The sequence below is a fragment of the Numida meleagris genome, chromosome 3, assembly GCF_002078875.1.
Source record: "Numida meleagris isolate 19003 breed g44 Domestic line chromosome 3, NumMel1.0, whole genome shotgun sequence".
Classification (NCBI taxonomy): Eukaryota; Metazoa; Chordata; class Aves; order Galliformes; family Numididae; genus Numida; species Numida meleagris.
Window position 1 is genome coordinate 61,958,616 of NC_034411.1, and position 16,714 is coordinate 61,975,329.

General features: G+C 40.4%; 1 long non-coding RNA gene across 1 annotated transcript in view; it reads left to right on the plus strand.

Annotated features, from left to right (window-relative positions):
* The window catches only part of LOC110396975, a 1,048-nt gene continuing 393 nt past the window's right edge, over positions 16,060 to 16,714 (plus strand). The window contains exon 1 of the long non-coding RNA XR_002437423.1: positions 16,060 to 16,531. This is a non-coding gene — a long non-coding RNA (uncharacterized LOC110396975). The remainder of the gene's footprint in view (positions 16,532 to 16,714) is intronic.

Genomic DNA, 16,714 nt, shown 5'->3' on the forward strand with positions numbered 1-16,714 from the left:
ACTCAGTGAACACCAAGGAGCAGATGCTTGAAATGAAGTTTAAGCAACGAGAAACAGAAAACAGTATGTTGCAGCACAGCATCATCCACTGAACTCTTTCTTACCAATAGACACTTCTCGTTTTCATGAAAAAGCATTAGTTATAGGGCTTGTTAACCATGAGATGAAATGCTGTGAAGAAATTCTGGAAGATCAGGTTACAACTCTGACTGCAAGTCAGTGGACTGAGTCACTTCACTCTAAGTTAAGAGCTGCAAGAGACTTTTTGTCCCTGGCTCATATTAGCTATTTTTCATTCTTATGCTGTTGGCCTGTGCCCCAGTAACACCACACTGAAGATTTTCACCATCCACTCCACATGAATTAACTTAATCTGTTAACAAAATCGCAAAACCGATAATGAAATAACAGTAAAAATACATCTGCAGTTGAAAACTTTTCTGCATTAGTATGTCAGCTGCTTTAGGGCAGAAAGGAGAGATTTTGCAACACACATCGAATAACTTCTGTTCATTCGGATTCTATGAAGTCAACTCAGCCCAGTGGGGATCTTACTACACAGTTCCTCTTTCCTGTGAGGTTTTATGGAAGGGGCACAGAGGGGGAAAAAAATCAATTTTGCACCAGCAGAGTACATTAAGGACTCCACTAATAAAAATAAGACATTATTTACAAATGTTCAGGAGAACAAACACTTCATTATTTGTGCCCTACCTGGTGATGCAAAAGTAATAATGTTGATATGATTATTTCTAGTCTGAGAGTAGACTTGTGTCATTGTTTTCTTCCATCTCATGTTGATGAAGCTCAGTCAAGGCCGTTGTATCACTCATTTATAGTGTTAGGGAGATAAAACAGTTACAAAGTAAGCAGATAAATAACATTAGAAAGACTTTTTGAAGGCAATCCATTTACTGATAAATATTTTCAAGATATATTAAATAGGCAACTTGAAAAGATGAACATGCTTCAATTTTATCTTTCTAGAAGATTTGAGGAGAGCAGAATTACATGACTACCACATGATTAAAGTTAAACAGATCCTCTCCAATAAAGCATCAGCAGATTTTTCCAAACAAGTCTAAAATCTGTACCTTTCTGTTGCTATGCTGAGTGGCTGCCCTGGTTCACTGGTAGGACTCTCACTACTCAGAATGTTTCCTTGTGAGCAACAGATTTGCTCACTAACTTGCAATAATTTTTTCCACAGGTCTCAATGTATCACCACTACCTCTACAGAGATTCCGACTCCTACAAGGATAGGCATGTGATAGTCTACTGTTTGTCCTGCCTAGCAGTAAAACTGGGATGAGTACCCACAGCACTAGACACCACTGATACACACTTTAAAATTTCTAATGTCCTCTATCTTCATTTAATTATAGAAGTTAGGGCCAGTTTATAGTGCCTTTAACACCTTCTTCCTCTCTTTTCAGGCTTTCTTTTACCTTCATCTTTCCCACAAGTCAGAAATTGATGATAGACTCAGCCATCCAATGGATTGTGGGAAGAAAAACCCTGTCTTGTAGAAGAGGCATTACAGTACCAATACAGAAAATTTTTTATAAAAGTTAAAATAGATTTCTAGTTACTACAAGTGCAAGATTTATACCTATCTGCAGACTTCAAGAAGTCTCACAAAAATATGTTCCCCAAAGACACATTTTTCTGCCTTACTAGTAGAAGTGGAACTAGAGTATACAAAAGTCTCATGAGAAAGGTGGAGTGTCACCCTTTGAGAAAGACCTGAGTAAAATAATAATAAATAAATTTTCATATGAGATTAAGTGATCACAAAGAGATGGTTGTTCTTCTAAGTCCAGTAAAACAACAGTCACCAGAAGCAGCATCTAGCTTCTGAGTGACATAACAATATTTGCAAAGGTAATGTGGAATACACTGGCTTCTCCTTACACGGACCAGTAGGATCAAAGAGGCTGAACACCTGTGCTGAGGAACAAGAGCCCTCCAAGTGTAAGCTGTCCCTACAGTTATTTGAACATCACATATTGCAATATTTGGAAGGTGATTGTCTTTGTTTATTGCTTATGCCATAGAAAATATCTGTAATAAAATAAGGACTCAAATGGTATGAAGGTAATACATCCCACAGAAGTGAAAGAGAATCCAGAAAACTAACAGAAAACTAAAAAATAAGAGCATAGTGATTCTGTACTATCCACAATTAATTCAGAGAAAAGGTAATGTGTTTAGCTGCCAGGAGAAATACATTGCAAATTATAGGAACAGTTAAATTTTCCATTATATCGGTCTGCTTCAAATAGACCAATTCATCAATTCAGACTCCTTGAACTTAAATTACTTGGATGTATCTACATTAAGGAGATAGTTGATACTGGTCACTAGGAATTAATACTTCAACCACAAAATATATACAGCTAAAAAAGACACAGACATATTGGAAGTTTGGATACCATTGGCAAGTACCCATTAATTTAATATATTTTCTCATGAATGTGTTGTTTGGTAGGACTATTCAGCTCTTAGATCAGTAACTTAAAGCAAACAAATAATTTCAAGGAAGTAGAGAAGTACATACAGCAGCTGTTTGTGGGTGATGTTTCTGGTTTTGCAATTTGGAGTATCTGTTATTTTCAAGCAGCTGCCCTAAGAGCAACAGTAATGAGAGTCTGCTACACTGGCTAAAATTTGTATATGTCCAAGAGATCCATGGGTTTCGTTGAATTTTATTAAAACCATTTAGCATAAATGACCTGAATCAGCCTTAATCTGTTTATATCCATCTATTTTTCAGTTAATGGACACATTCTTGGCTATAGACAAAAAAATAAAAAAGTTAACAAAACAAAACAAACAAGAAATCATTCACACTAGTCACAATTCTAGTAAACAACAACATAGACAAGAGGAAGAAATGTTTTTCTGTCTTCCTCACATGGTCTTCTGCATTTAAGAATCTTGATGGACAGATAAACGATGCTGTTGTGGTTAAACCTTGCAGGCAGGTAAAAAGCATACAGCCTTTTAATTACCCTCAGAATCAGGAAGAAAAGGAGAAATAGAACTCATGGGTTGAGATGAAAAAAATTTACTAAGACAGAAAAGGAAGGAGAGAGATAACGGTGTTAATAATATGCACGCACACGTGTATATATATATGACAAGCGATGCGCAAAGCAATTGCTCACCACTGATCAACCCACGTCCAACCTAACAGAGGCTTCCCTCCCCGGCAACTCCCCTCAGTTGTATAGCTTTTTTTCCCCACATGATTTCATGGAGTATGAAATATTTTTTGCAAGTTTAGGTCAGTTATCCTCATTCTGTCCCCCTCCCATCTTGAAAATGAAAAACCCTTGGCTCTGAACAGTGTTACTCAGCAACAACTAGAAACATCAGTGTGTTATCAACACTGCTTTTCTCCTAAAGCCAAAGCATAGCATCATACCAGACACTATGAAGAAAACCAGCTCTGTCCGAACTAAAATCATAACAGAAAGCAAACAGTATCCTGGGCTCCAGGATACTGTTATCAGTATTGTTACTGATATCAGAAGAGTGACCAGCAGGGAGAGGGGAGGGAGGTGATTGTCCCTCTCTACTCTGCCCTTGTGAGGTCCCATCTGGAGTACTGCGTCCAGGTCTGGGGCCCCCAGTACAAGAAAGACGTGGAGCTCTTGGAATGAGTCCAGAGGAGGGCCACAAAGATGATCAGAGGGCTGTAGCACCTCCCCTACAAAGACAGTCTGAGGGAGCTGGGCTTGTTCAGCCTGGAGAAGGGAGGGCTGCAGGGTGACCTCATTGCAGCCTTCCAGTAGCAAGGGGAGCCTACAAACTGGGGACAGTCAAGTCTTTACAAGGGTAGATAATGTCAGGACAAGGGGAAATGGTTTTAAGTTGAAAGAGGGAATATTTAGGTTGAATATCAGGGGGAGGCTCTTTATCAAGAGAGTGATGAGGAGTTGGAACAGGCTGCCCAGAGAGGTTGTGGATGCCCTGTCCCTGGAGGTGCTCAAGGCCAGGTTGGATGGGGCCCTGGGCAGCCTGGTCTGGTATTAGATATGGAGGTTGGCAGCTCTGCCTGCGGCAAGGGGGTTGGAGCTTAATGATCCTTGAGGTCCCTTTCAACTCAAGCTGTTCTATGAGATACTTTTTTTCCCCCCTCTTTCCTCCGGTTCCTAGAACATACCATTGTTTAATGACAGTCAGGGAACACTGAAAGCAGACTGCTTCAGCTCAGTAAAACTTAATTGCATTGTAAGTCAAGTTTCAAGCCTGAGTACTCACTGAGTTCCTCCACCACCCTGCTTGTGGCCCAAGACAGCATTTCAGCCCTCTGGGATGGCCAGTCCCTTCTTCAGTGGTGCTAGTCTGCAGTCTAATCTCCTGGATGCACATAGACCTTAGCTGGAGGCTGCTTGTCTTCCGGACAGACCCTTTGGCCAATGGTTCTAGCCCTGTCTTCTTCACTTACTGATGGGATCCCCTTGATGGACCTCAGCCTTTGTTCATCACTTTCCATGTTGAGGGCTGCGGATGGTTGTGTTACAAGGTGTCAGGTCATGAAATCCTTAGAGTTGAATGGGACATTTAAAGGTCATCTAGTCCAATTCCCCTGCAATAAACAGAGACACCCATGGCTAGATAAGGTTGCTCAGGGCCCAATCCATCTTTGCATTTAAAGTCTCCAAGGATGGAGCATCAAACACATCCCTGAGCAATGTGTTCCAGTGCCACATTGTGCTCAAATGAAAGACTTTTTCCCTTGTATCCAACCTCACTTTACCCTCTTTAAGCTTGAAACCATCTCCCCTTGTTCTATCATCACAGACCCTGCTAACGAGTCTGTCCCCTTCTTTCCTGTAGTTCCCCTTTAGATATTGAAAACTTCTGTCAGGTCACTTTGGAGCCTTCTGTTCTCCAGGCCGAAATGCTCCAGCTCTCTCAGCATGTCCTCGTAGGAAAGCTATTCCATCCCTTGAAGTATTTTCATGGCCTTCTTCTGGACTTGCTCCAACACATCTATGTCTTTCCTGTACTGAGGACTCCACATCTGGATGCAGTACTCCAGGTGAGGCCTCACCAGCACAGAGTAGAAAGGCAGGATCACATCCCTCAAGATGCTGGCTGCGATTCTTTTGATGCAGCCAAGGATACGGTTGGCTTTCTAGGCTGTAGGGGCACATTGCTGGCTCATGTCCAGCTTTCCATCCACCAGTACCCCCAGGTCTCTTTCGGTAGGGCTATGCTCAATCCTTCCATCCCCCAGCTTGTATTGGTAGTGGAGGTTGCCTCAACCCAGGTGCAAGATCTTGCATTTGGATTTGCTGAACCTCATGAGATTCATCTGGGCCCACTGTTCAAGCCTGTCTAGGTCCCTCCAAATGGCATCCTGTCCCTCTGATGTGTCAGCCACATCCCACAGCATGGTGTCATAAGCAAACTTGTTGGGTGTGCACTTGACCCCACTGTCAATGTCATTGATGAAGATATTAAAGAGTATAGGTCCCAGCAATGACCCCTGTGGGACTCCATTTGTCACTGATCTCTAAGCCAGCCCCATGAGACATCCTCTCCTGGAGCAGGATCTATGCTTAACATCCTCTTATCCTCACCTCTGCTCTGACAGCCTCACTCCAGGGGTGCCTTGGAGGACAGTACAGTCCTAGTGAGAGCTACTCTGAACTCAGAACTAAACAAAGACATCACCAGTGTTTTGGTCACTTGTGGCTTGTAAAATGGACTGAGCCATCCTCTCTAACTAAACTAGAAGAGGAAGACTTACTTAATGGGTGTTTATTAATTGATCGTTATAATACACTGTGGGAAATGATATGTAAAATGCAGTAGGAGCAAGGGTGAAGAGAAAGGAGTTCTGATGCCAACATACCTTTCATCAACTGGAATCCACATTGACAATTTAGGAAAGAGATTAAATTAAAAACAGAATTGAAACTACAGCCTACATCTGAAATCTAAGAGCAGTTTCCCCACATCATTGCTGAGCCAATCAAGCCAGGAGACTTTTCTGAATAACAGTTGCTCATGTAATTACTACAAATTAAAAAAAATGTATATATACATTTTTAAGAGGTCAGAAGTGCTAGCAACATAGAATAGAATCATAGAATTGCTCAGGTTGGAAAAGATCATCAACATGTTTTTGTTTGTTTACTTTTATGAGCACTGAAGTCATGCCAACAAGAATTACAGTATTAGTTTATCAGTTCAGAATGCTTTTGATTTTTTTTTTAAGGGTCATACCCTTAAAAGAAAAGTGTGTTTTTTTATGCATGGCTAGATGCTAAGATATAATTATTTCCCTCCTGTGATTTTATTCCTAAAAAAGAACAGTACTGCAGTTTCTAGGTAAACTCTCCCTTCTTTTGTTATCTTCATTTCTTTCTATTTCATCTCCCCTTGTGCTATTCTACAGTACAATTTGTCCCTCTCCTCGGTCTAGGCAAGTGACACATTTGGTTCTTTTCATTTCCTCCTATTTTTTTCATTTTGTTTTTTTTATTTTCATTCCCTCTAGTAGGTACATCATTTCAAGCTCTATTCCCTGATTTTTTGTTTCCCTCCTTTCTCATTTCTTTTATCTTCTGAGAGCCCAACTTCTCATCATTTTTCTGCATACTTTGTACCTTTTTATCTTCATTCCTTCTTTTCCTCCTCACATCCTTTATCTTCCACATCTGTACAATCCATATATAAGATGAAGAAATGGTAAAATAAAGGAGAGAAAATTCATATGCAATACTAAATCTGACTGTCTCTTCCTTCTTCTGGCCCCAGAAGAAGGAGCTCACTGTGCCAAAAGCCATTTCCAGTCATGTCAGGGGTCCCAGTAATTCCTTCAAGAATCGGGGTGACAGCTTCAAACCATCCTACTGCTGAGTCTTTGCTCTCACTCCAAGTAAGGTGAATTACATTATGAATGAGCAATATTTTTCACTTGAGTGAAATTATCAAACTGCCTACCTGGGGACATTTTTCAAAAACAGTCCATCTCCTTCCACACCACCTCTCTGAAACATCCTACATAGAAGCATAGAAGAAAACAGAGGATGTGTTGTAACTTTCTGTTGGATTCCATTACTGTCAATAAATCTATCATTCACAAGACCACAGGTTGGGCACACTCAGCCTCAGCTTCTAGCTAAGAATATCTGAATCTCTCCCCCCACAGAGCCCCTAATTTCAGCACAGTAGGAATCTTCTGAGCTGCACAGTGATTATTTTCATTTGAATAGACTTCCTGAACACTCATTAAGCCAGAAAGACCTCCTTTGGAGCATGGGAGGGATGACACATGTTGCAATTGTTGGTCCTCCCTCCTGAGAGCACCACACCATGAGAACACAGAAATATTCTCATTTACTTCCCACTCATCATTGAAATTGATGCAAGAATTTCTACTGACTCAAGGCTTGGATAAGCTACTGTATAATTATATTACTGTACTTTATACTGTTACACTTTTATAGTCTATACTGCAATTATACTGTATAGAATTAATTGCATGTAAATGCGCTAGCATATCTTTAACAAGATTTACCAAGCATACTTCAGGTAAATTGTAAAGAATGATTGTAACAAGGTAAGGATGTTGTGTGACAGTTTTTTGGAACTCTTGAATGGGAGAGATTTTGTATTACCACAGTCATCATTATGCCACCTACAGCAATACTCCATGAGTCAATTCAGAAGAACATATGCACAGCCAATGATAGCTTAGCCTAGATCCACATACATCACTGAAACAAATGCGTTCAAGTGCTGTTTCAAAGCAGTTTTTCTTAAGTCTCCAGGCCTTAAGTATGTGTGTCTACATGAAAGTATAAAGTATTGCATACTCTAGGCATGCTGAAAGGCTTAATTTTGGACAATGTAAAAGTCTACAGTCTTAGAAATATTGAAAAATGCTCACCTTGGTTGCAAATATACAGAAAATCAATCTAGATTATTTCATCATAAAATAGTGCTTTGAATTGTACCTCAAACAGTCTTTATACTGTGCCTCCCTATTCTCCCTCTAACTGCTGCTATCAGACATCAAGTTCTTCAAGGCAGACACTGCTTTCCGTTATGCATTTTGTAAATCACCAGGTACTTAAACTCTCTCTAACCTGATACTGTATTAAGTGTAGAAAATAAAAAAGGAAATATCCAGAATGGGATACACATTGCGCTCCAGACAACGGGTCTTTCTGCATCTCACAAGTACAGTGAGTCATCCATACCCTAAAGGGGCAATAGTGTTTTGCTCTAGTAATTTAATTTATCAAACAACAAAATAGAGCAATAGTTTTTGAAATTACAGCTGGTAAAGTTCTAAAGAAAATCCTTATTGTCAGTTCAGAGGAACATAACACTTGTGACAACTGATTAGAAGCATTAGCTATTAAATCTGTGCCAGGAAAACTCAATAACACTTGTATTAAAGTAAGAACAGAACACAGGTTTAATCCTTTGACTTATGTATTTAAATGTCTTCTACTTACAGTTAAATTTCACACTGTTTCTGACAGGAAGAAAAAGAAATAGCCTCTATTGCTGTTCATGTGTTTGCCACACAATTTTGGCAGCTTTGATCAGCTTTGTCATTTCAGGCATCCAGTAGTTTTCATACTGATTCAGGCATTGATTCAGAACACATTTTTATTCCAGAATTTGCATACCAAAACTGTTTTGTGAGTTATCATGCTAATATGTTCTATCAAAGACTAAATTAACATTTTACTTCTGTTAACCAGAGGCAATGCTTCATGTACAATTCAGATGATGTTGCCAAACTTTTCACATTACCAGCTGCTTAAATTTGAGGTTTCTTAATATATCTGTGGACCTAAAAAACATCATTTGAATATAACCAAACAACAAAGCCCTCAGAAGTCTCGTACTGGTATTCCCAGAGATTATGAAACCCCATATCTTCTAAAGCTCTACTGTGATGCCAGTAGTGAGATGAGGCACAAATCCCCCCCCCCCAGAAAAAACACTACGCAGAAACCCTTTCATTATTCATCTTCCTTTTTTTTTTTTTCCCCCCCCCAGTCTTCTTTAAATCTCCATTGTAACATGAGTAAGGATAGGAGAGAATAAGGGAAGAGGGAAGAGTTAAGCTGACATACTTGAAATTCTTTCCTTTCCTGAGAGTAGAAGACAAATAAGACTTTGTTTTCCTTCTTTCCACTGCATTCTAATGCAAATTATAACGTTCCTCTAAAGCAACTGTTCAATATCAACAGCTACCATGATGCATTATTGTTTCACTAGCACAGTTCTTGGCTCTCAACCCAGGGGTGTCCTATGACACATATTTCAGTTTCATCCTTCCTATACATGCATAGATCACTCATGCAGCTTCTAAATACCAGGAAGTAGTTACACTTCCTGGACTTCTGAAAGATTGGCATAATAATATTAAACAGAATACCTGATAAACTCTGTCAATAGAAGTTCATATCTTCCAGATAAACAAAGAATGTTTTGCCAGGAAACTGAGACCAAAGGGTGAGGGTAGATGTAAGTTTTCAATTCTCATCTGTTGATGGCTCCTGCTCGCAATGGAGTGAAATACTTAACTGCATCATTCACACCTAGAATGACCAACCCACAAATTTCACTTTTTCCCCCAAAATCCCGTCTCCTTTACTGCCCTTCCAGTGTACTCAAGAGTATCCAAAAGTCTTTTTCACCAAGATTAGACCATGACCAAATTTGGGCAATATCATACCATATTCCTGAGACTTGATAGAATCTCAGTTAACGCTAGAAAGTAATATCAACTGCAACTATAAAGGCAAAAAATAAGAGCTAGGTTATTCATAGTCACTTTGGGATCTACAGGAAGCCTGTACAGATCTGAAAGGAACCATGTTCCCAACAAATTTCTCTCCCCATAAGAAAACTGCCAATCCCCATTAGCCTCTCTATAAATGTCAAATTTTTAACAATAATTTAATCTTAAAGGAAATAAGACTTGGATGCTACTGCTAATGTCTGTGTCTGCATCCGTAAAGATAGATCACATTTCCTTAGCCAAACACCAGTAATTCAAGACTATTTGAGATGCTACTGTGGCACAATTGTCAAATATCAACTGGGAGTTTATTATCACATCTAAGTTTTGTGTACAGTTAACAAATGGCAGATATATTTCTTGCTATAGAGAAGCTAAGATTACTTCCTCTTTCTCTGCTGGCTATTTTCCTGATCTATCATCACAATCTCAATTAATCTGAGTTGAGACTCAGCCTACTAAATAATACTTCTGCGGTTCTCTTTCTTGCAAATTGAGATGTTGTGTCATTTTCAAGATGGGAAAAAAGAATATCCAGGGAACTACAGGCCAGTCAGTCTTGCCTCTGTGCCTGGCAAGATCGTGGAGCAGATCCTACTGAAGGCCCTATTAAGGCACATGGAAAATAAAGATGAGGTGAGTGGTGATAACCAAGGGTAAGTCATGCCTGACAAACTTGGTGGCCTTTTATGATAGAGTTACAGCACCAGTGGATAAAAGAAGAGCAACTAATGTCATCTACCTGGACTTACTCAAAGCATTTAGCACCATCCCACATGACATCTTGGTCACCAAATTGGAGAAAAATTGATTTGATGGATGGACCATTCACTGGATAAGGAATTGGCTGGATAGTCACACTCAAGAGAGCTGCTGTCAACAGCTCAGTGTCCCACTGGGCACCAGTGATGAGTAATCTTTCTCAGGGTTCAGTGCTAGGACTGGTGCTATTTAATATCTTTGTAGCCAACAAGGACAGTGGGGTTGAGTGCACCCTCAGCAAGTTTGCAGATAACACCAAGCTGAGTGGTACAGCTGACACGCTAGAGGGAAGGAAAGCTATCCAGAGGGACCTGGACAGGCTTGAGAGGTGGGCCCATGCCAATCTCACAAAATTTAACAAGGCCGAGCACAAGAACCTACACCAGGGTTGATGCAAGCTCACGCACAAATACAGGTTGGGCAGAAAATATCTTTAGAATAGCCCTGAGGAGAAGATTTTCAGTGATGAAATACTCCGTATGAGCTGACAATGTGCACTTATGGCCCAGAAGGCCAACTGTATCCTGGGTTGCATCAAGAGAAGCATGGCCATCAGGTTGAGTGAGGTGATTCTGCCTCTTTGCTCTGCTCTTGTGAGACACCATCTGGAGTATTGCATCCAGTTCTGGGGCCCCCAGCACAACGAGGACACGGAGCTGTTGGAGCAGATCCAGAGGATGGCCATGAAGATGATAAGTTAGCTGGAGCACTTCACCTATGGGGAAGGCTGATAGTTGGGTCTCATCAGCCTGGAGAAGAGAAGACTCTGAGGAGACCTTATATCAGTCTTCTAGTACCTGAAGGGGGCCTACAGGAAAGATGGGGAAAGACTTTTTACACAGGCTTATAGTAACAGGATGAGGGGGAAACAGCATTAAACTGGAAGAGGATAGATTTAGACCAGATATTAACAAGAAATTCTTTACTGTGAGGATGGTGAGACAATGGAACAGGCTGCCCAGTGAGGTTGTGGATGCTTCCACTCTGGAGGCATTCAAGGCCAGGCTGGATGGAGCTTTGAGCAACCTGGTCTAGAGGGAGATGTCCCTGTCTATAGCAGGGGGGTTAAAATTAGGTGATCTTAAAGGCCCTTGACAACCCTAACCATTCTACGATATAGATTAATACATGTGTTATTTATCAATAGACTGAAAAAAAAAAAAAACAACCAGATCCCATGCCTTCTAAGGGTGGATTTCCTTCATATTAACTTTTAGCCACATGAAAGCCAATTAATCATGTCAATTTCTCTTACATAGTTATCCTCATTTACTATACATTGCCCCACTGAGCCCTCACTTTCAGAAGTTACATAACCATTCACACTGAGGCAAGTTGCAACCCCAGTGAAAATAACAGTTTTTCATCAGATTCTAGTCAGATTTCTTGCAAAGACCTCAGACTCACTTAAGGATACACAAGTAACAATAGTTCTATGAGCAAACAGTTCATTCAAAAAATGTCTTACCCTAACAATTATTTTGATATGGAGAGATATTTGATATCCTGTTACTAGTAAGCATTCTTTTTTTGGAACACAGACAGCCTTCAAACCCTAGAAAAAAAAAATGAATTTCTCATCCATGTTGGTTTAACGGTTCAATAAGATACCATACTATTTAAATAAAATATTTAACTTCTCTGAATCAGAGTTCTTCAGTGAAATATTTGCAAACATTATTTGCTCATGTAAAGAAGTTCTTCCCTTTCTAGCTTTCAGATGTCCTAGTGAAATAAACACATTTTCTTTCTCCCTCAAGGATCTCCCGATGCCAACCCACATACCAACAGCAAGAAGTACAAAATTTTATCCTTAATATTTTGAGTACAGTGACACCGCAAATTTTGCTGAAGAATTGGTATCTAGCAAGGCAAAGAGAGAAATAATGCTTTTTCTTAACAGAACTAGCTGGTTCTTGTTCCCTTCTGAAAGATGCATCTAACCTGTAGAAATAATTTTGAAGACTTTAGTGCCCACTCTCTACACTTCCAGGAGCCCAGCTACCGTTGAATCTCTAGGTCTACGTGGTTTCCAACACAAATGCCGGTATAACAGTTAACCTAATGCAATTGCCACTCATTTACAAAATGAGCACAAAATACTACTACAGCACTTCAAGTGTAAGACGTAGTACAGCACACAAGGGAACAGTAGCAGAGCATCGAGTATTGGATTAACAAACCACCAGCTGAGGCTGCTTGCTTCATTGCTATGAAAAACTCTTGTAGTAGTAGTTCAATGATCTCTGCATCAGCTCATCCCCCACAGTGCAGTGTGGCTTGTTGAAGAAGCAGAGCTTCTTTTCAGCCCACTGAACCCTTTGTTTCTGTATTACACTTTCAAAGCTGCCACTGCCTGGAAAAGAAACAAACTCCTGTTTTCAAGAATCAAACCCAACTTATCAGAAAAAAATTTCATCAAGACACATACACACAAAAAGAGTCATAATAATTAACCCATTGCTGGTGCATGATGGGAATAATTAAAAAGGTTTTATTTAAGCCAGCAAAGAAAACTTCCCAGAATTCTCCCTATAGAGGGAAAATGGGTTCTCTGAAAGGCAACTGAGAGCAGGCTCTAAAACACAGGTAACCAGACCCGTTCCCTAGGGGAACCTGATGGTTTTAAGTCAGCTTTTCTCAAGCTCTCTGCAAGCCTGACCTTTTCTGGTTTTCATTGCCTTTATGCTATCCCCATCCCCACAGAGGGGAAAAGCTACTACCTTTGACTGCTGGCAGCAGCCCCTCTTCTAGGCAGTAAGGGAGGGAAAATCAGGTGTGATTACTGGGAACAACTTAGTTCACTTTCCTCCCCTTCACACAGGAGTTAAGCTGATGCCTGTAATTAGGGGTTGTTTGCTGTTTCCTGAATGATATTAACAGTAGTAACCAGCAGTTGCAGCTGCTGTACTCCATTACACAGGAGAAGTTGCTACTAGTAATAAATTATAAGAATTGAGTTTTAATTTAACATTTATCCTTTTTTGTTTAGTAACTAATAATATTCTAAACACTTCTAAATGTTTCTCTCTCTTTCATCACAGCACTCACTTTAATGAACTCTGCTGCTGTCAGACTAAAATTCACTTTTGAAAATACCTTTATTTCCACAAACCTTCCATCTATAGATCAGCACCATGCCGTATTTATACAGCTAAGATTTAGGTGAAAATAACATTTAATGTCCAGTACGTTACTCACATTTTCTTTGCCTTACTTGTCTTTCTGTGGCAGCTAAGCTTAGTAGGGAGGAGATATACAGCAGGAGCAAACTGCAGTTATGAGCTGCAGACATAAATATACACTTACAAACTCTGGAAGAAAGAGAACCACTGCAACTATTTATCTAATAGTATAAACACTGGGAGCCTGAAATGACAGTTTGTTCTCATTTCTCTGTTGGTAAAGCTTGGACTGCTGGCTGTAATCAATTAGCACTTCTTACGAATATGGCTGCCAGTGACCCCGCATTCATATGTCAGAAAAGAAGCCACATACATCGGAATGTTTGTCCTCAGCTCTCCTAAGCTGCATGACAAGTTGGGTTGCTAACAACACTCAGTCTGGCTGTTCACTGAACAACAGCCTGTAAAGATGATAATAAAAATAACATCTCTATAATAAGCTAATATGATAAATGAAATCTATTTCTAGCTGAATACTATAAGGCTACACTAGAACGAGTTAGTTTTCAGCTTGATCTCTTTTTCCAGTATCCAGTTCCTAAACTAAAGGGTATAAACCAAGTAAAAATCTCACTTTTCATTTTAGAAAAGCACACCTATTCATTTCTTTTTCTTAATGAATCATAAACAATGGAAGAAGGTAAATGAATACAAGTTTTTTAAATACTCTAAATAACCAGACGATTAGTAGTGAAGTACGGAACTAGGTGGTTTCTGCCGTTCTCTAAGGAAGGGCTTAGAAGCCTGAGAACCAAGAAACAATCATATTTTACATCTTTAATGTGAAGTATTCACTCTTTGTCTTGCCTCTTGACATTTTCAGTAATTGAGCTTATACATCCTATTAACTGATTTTTTTTTAAGGAAACTTTATAAAATGTTTTGGTGGAAGTAAGAGACCTTTCATTCAGGAACTAAAATTTATATCATGCTACAGACAGAAAGAAACATAACTGTATGAGCTGAAAAGTTCGGAGATCAAAAGGTTAAGTTTCTTAATAAAACCACATTAGAAGAATAATCAGACGTTGGACTGTTATCAGTAAACTGAAAATTGTGTATTTTAGCTACAGGAACATTTCTGTCACCTCCATATTTTATGAGATAGCAGAAGAGGTGTAGTTAGCCTAATCTACCCTCACTGCAACAGGTGTTTCTTAGTAGTTCAGATAATGTAATGCCCTGTTCTATATCATGAGGGGTAACATCACAACAAATGCTAAAAAGTTACAAAGAAGTAACAGAAAGCACATAATAAAGTTTTCCTGTTTTAGAACTTAACCTTGCTGATCTAACTCACCTCAATTTCAACTCATACATGAATGCAGACACAAAATAGATACAAAAAGTAAGAAGATTACTTCCAAGTAATTCTCACAAATATGACCCCATGCTGAGTTCCCAAAGAATCCAGTTTAAAATAATTTGATCTTATCATACATAAAGGTACTTAAGATTTTTGAGCTCTTCAAATCCAGACAAGTCAGATGCATTTAAATAAGCTGTTTACTAATTACAATCCATTTTGTTTTTCTCCATCTCTTCTACAGACATTTTAAATTTCTAAATTAGTGGTAAGCAACAACCTCCTTACGACCAATCTCCGTCCTGCCTCCTTTTCTCTCATTCAAAAGAGTAAGTTGTCCTTCTTTACTGCCATACTGTTATATATTCAGTTCTTTGCAGTAAATGGGGTTCTCTGAACACACCGAAACATTTCAGTCAGTTGACAAGATTATTACAACAATTTAAGTTAGATTTTTAGATCATCTGCCTGTAACACAACAGAAAACACGACAGAAAACACAACAATGACAGCAAAGTAGCAAGGTCCTAGGCTACCACAAGTGAGGACGTGTTCAAACACAACAACCATAAGCACAGAAATAAAGAACCTGCTTACCTTCAAAAAGCCTGAGATACACAGGGATCTCCAGCAAGATACTCTTGCCTCTCCTACCAACCCCTAAATGAGATCTGGGAAAGGATGGATCCCGACTCCACTCCTTCCAGTCAGTCAGGTGCATTGCATGCACCTGAGCTTCCCTGGGTTGGCCCTGCTACAAGCTGACATTAGGCAAGTTGCTGGTATTTGGGGGAATCTTTTCAATTTTTTTCCTTAGCACCAGGAAACTAGTAACTTTTTTTCACTTCCAATAGAACGATACTCTATTACCTGAAATCTTGTAGCAAATGAATGTAACAGAGTCTGTGTAAGAGGAGATACTTTAACCAGGCATCAGATTATTTCGCCCTTTTCTCTCTGTAAAGATATTTCTGAGCTTAGAAGGAATTTTCCCTGAAGAGGCAGAGATATGAGTAAGGAATCACCATAAAGAATTCATTCACGAATAAATATTTTTAATTACGTTTGTGGTTATGTACTGCCTTGGAAGGAACACCTAGTATTTATGTGACTCTCAAAACAAACACCGAAGCTGAAGAGGCGAGGCCCCCGGGCACAGCTCTGCCAGGTGCTGGGTTGTGAGCTGAGAACACCCGTGAGGCGGCGCCGCCCTGAGGGGACGGGCGGTAACGGCCGGGAGGGGCGCGTGCCCCCGAGATGACCCCGGTCGCGCGACCTTCAATTGGAAAGGGCGCGAACGGTGAGGCGGGAAGCGAAAGCGGCGGGAAGGGAAAACGGCGGGAAGGGAGAGCCGCGTTCTGCGCTCCTATTGGCTGACAGGAGGCGGGGACACCTATATAAGGCGCGCGGGGGAAAGAGATCTCCTCACAGCGTGACAGGAATCGCAGTGCTCTGAGGGAGAGGCGGCAAGCGGCATCCTGGGCTGAGGTAAAAAAACGGCGGCGAGGCAAAGCGACCCCGCGGGGAGGGGACGGGACAATGCCGGGCAGGCTCGCCGAGCGGGAGGAATAGGGACGGGAGGAGAAGGAGACGAACGGGGTCCGCGAGCTGAGGTGAGGGACGCGGGGCGGGGCAGGGCAGCGCCGAGAAGCCGCGCTGTGCTGAAGGGAT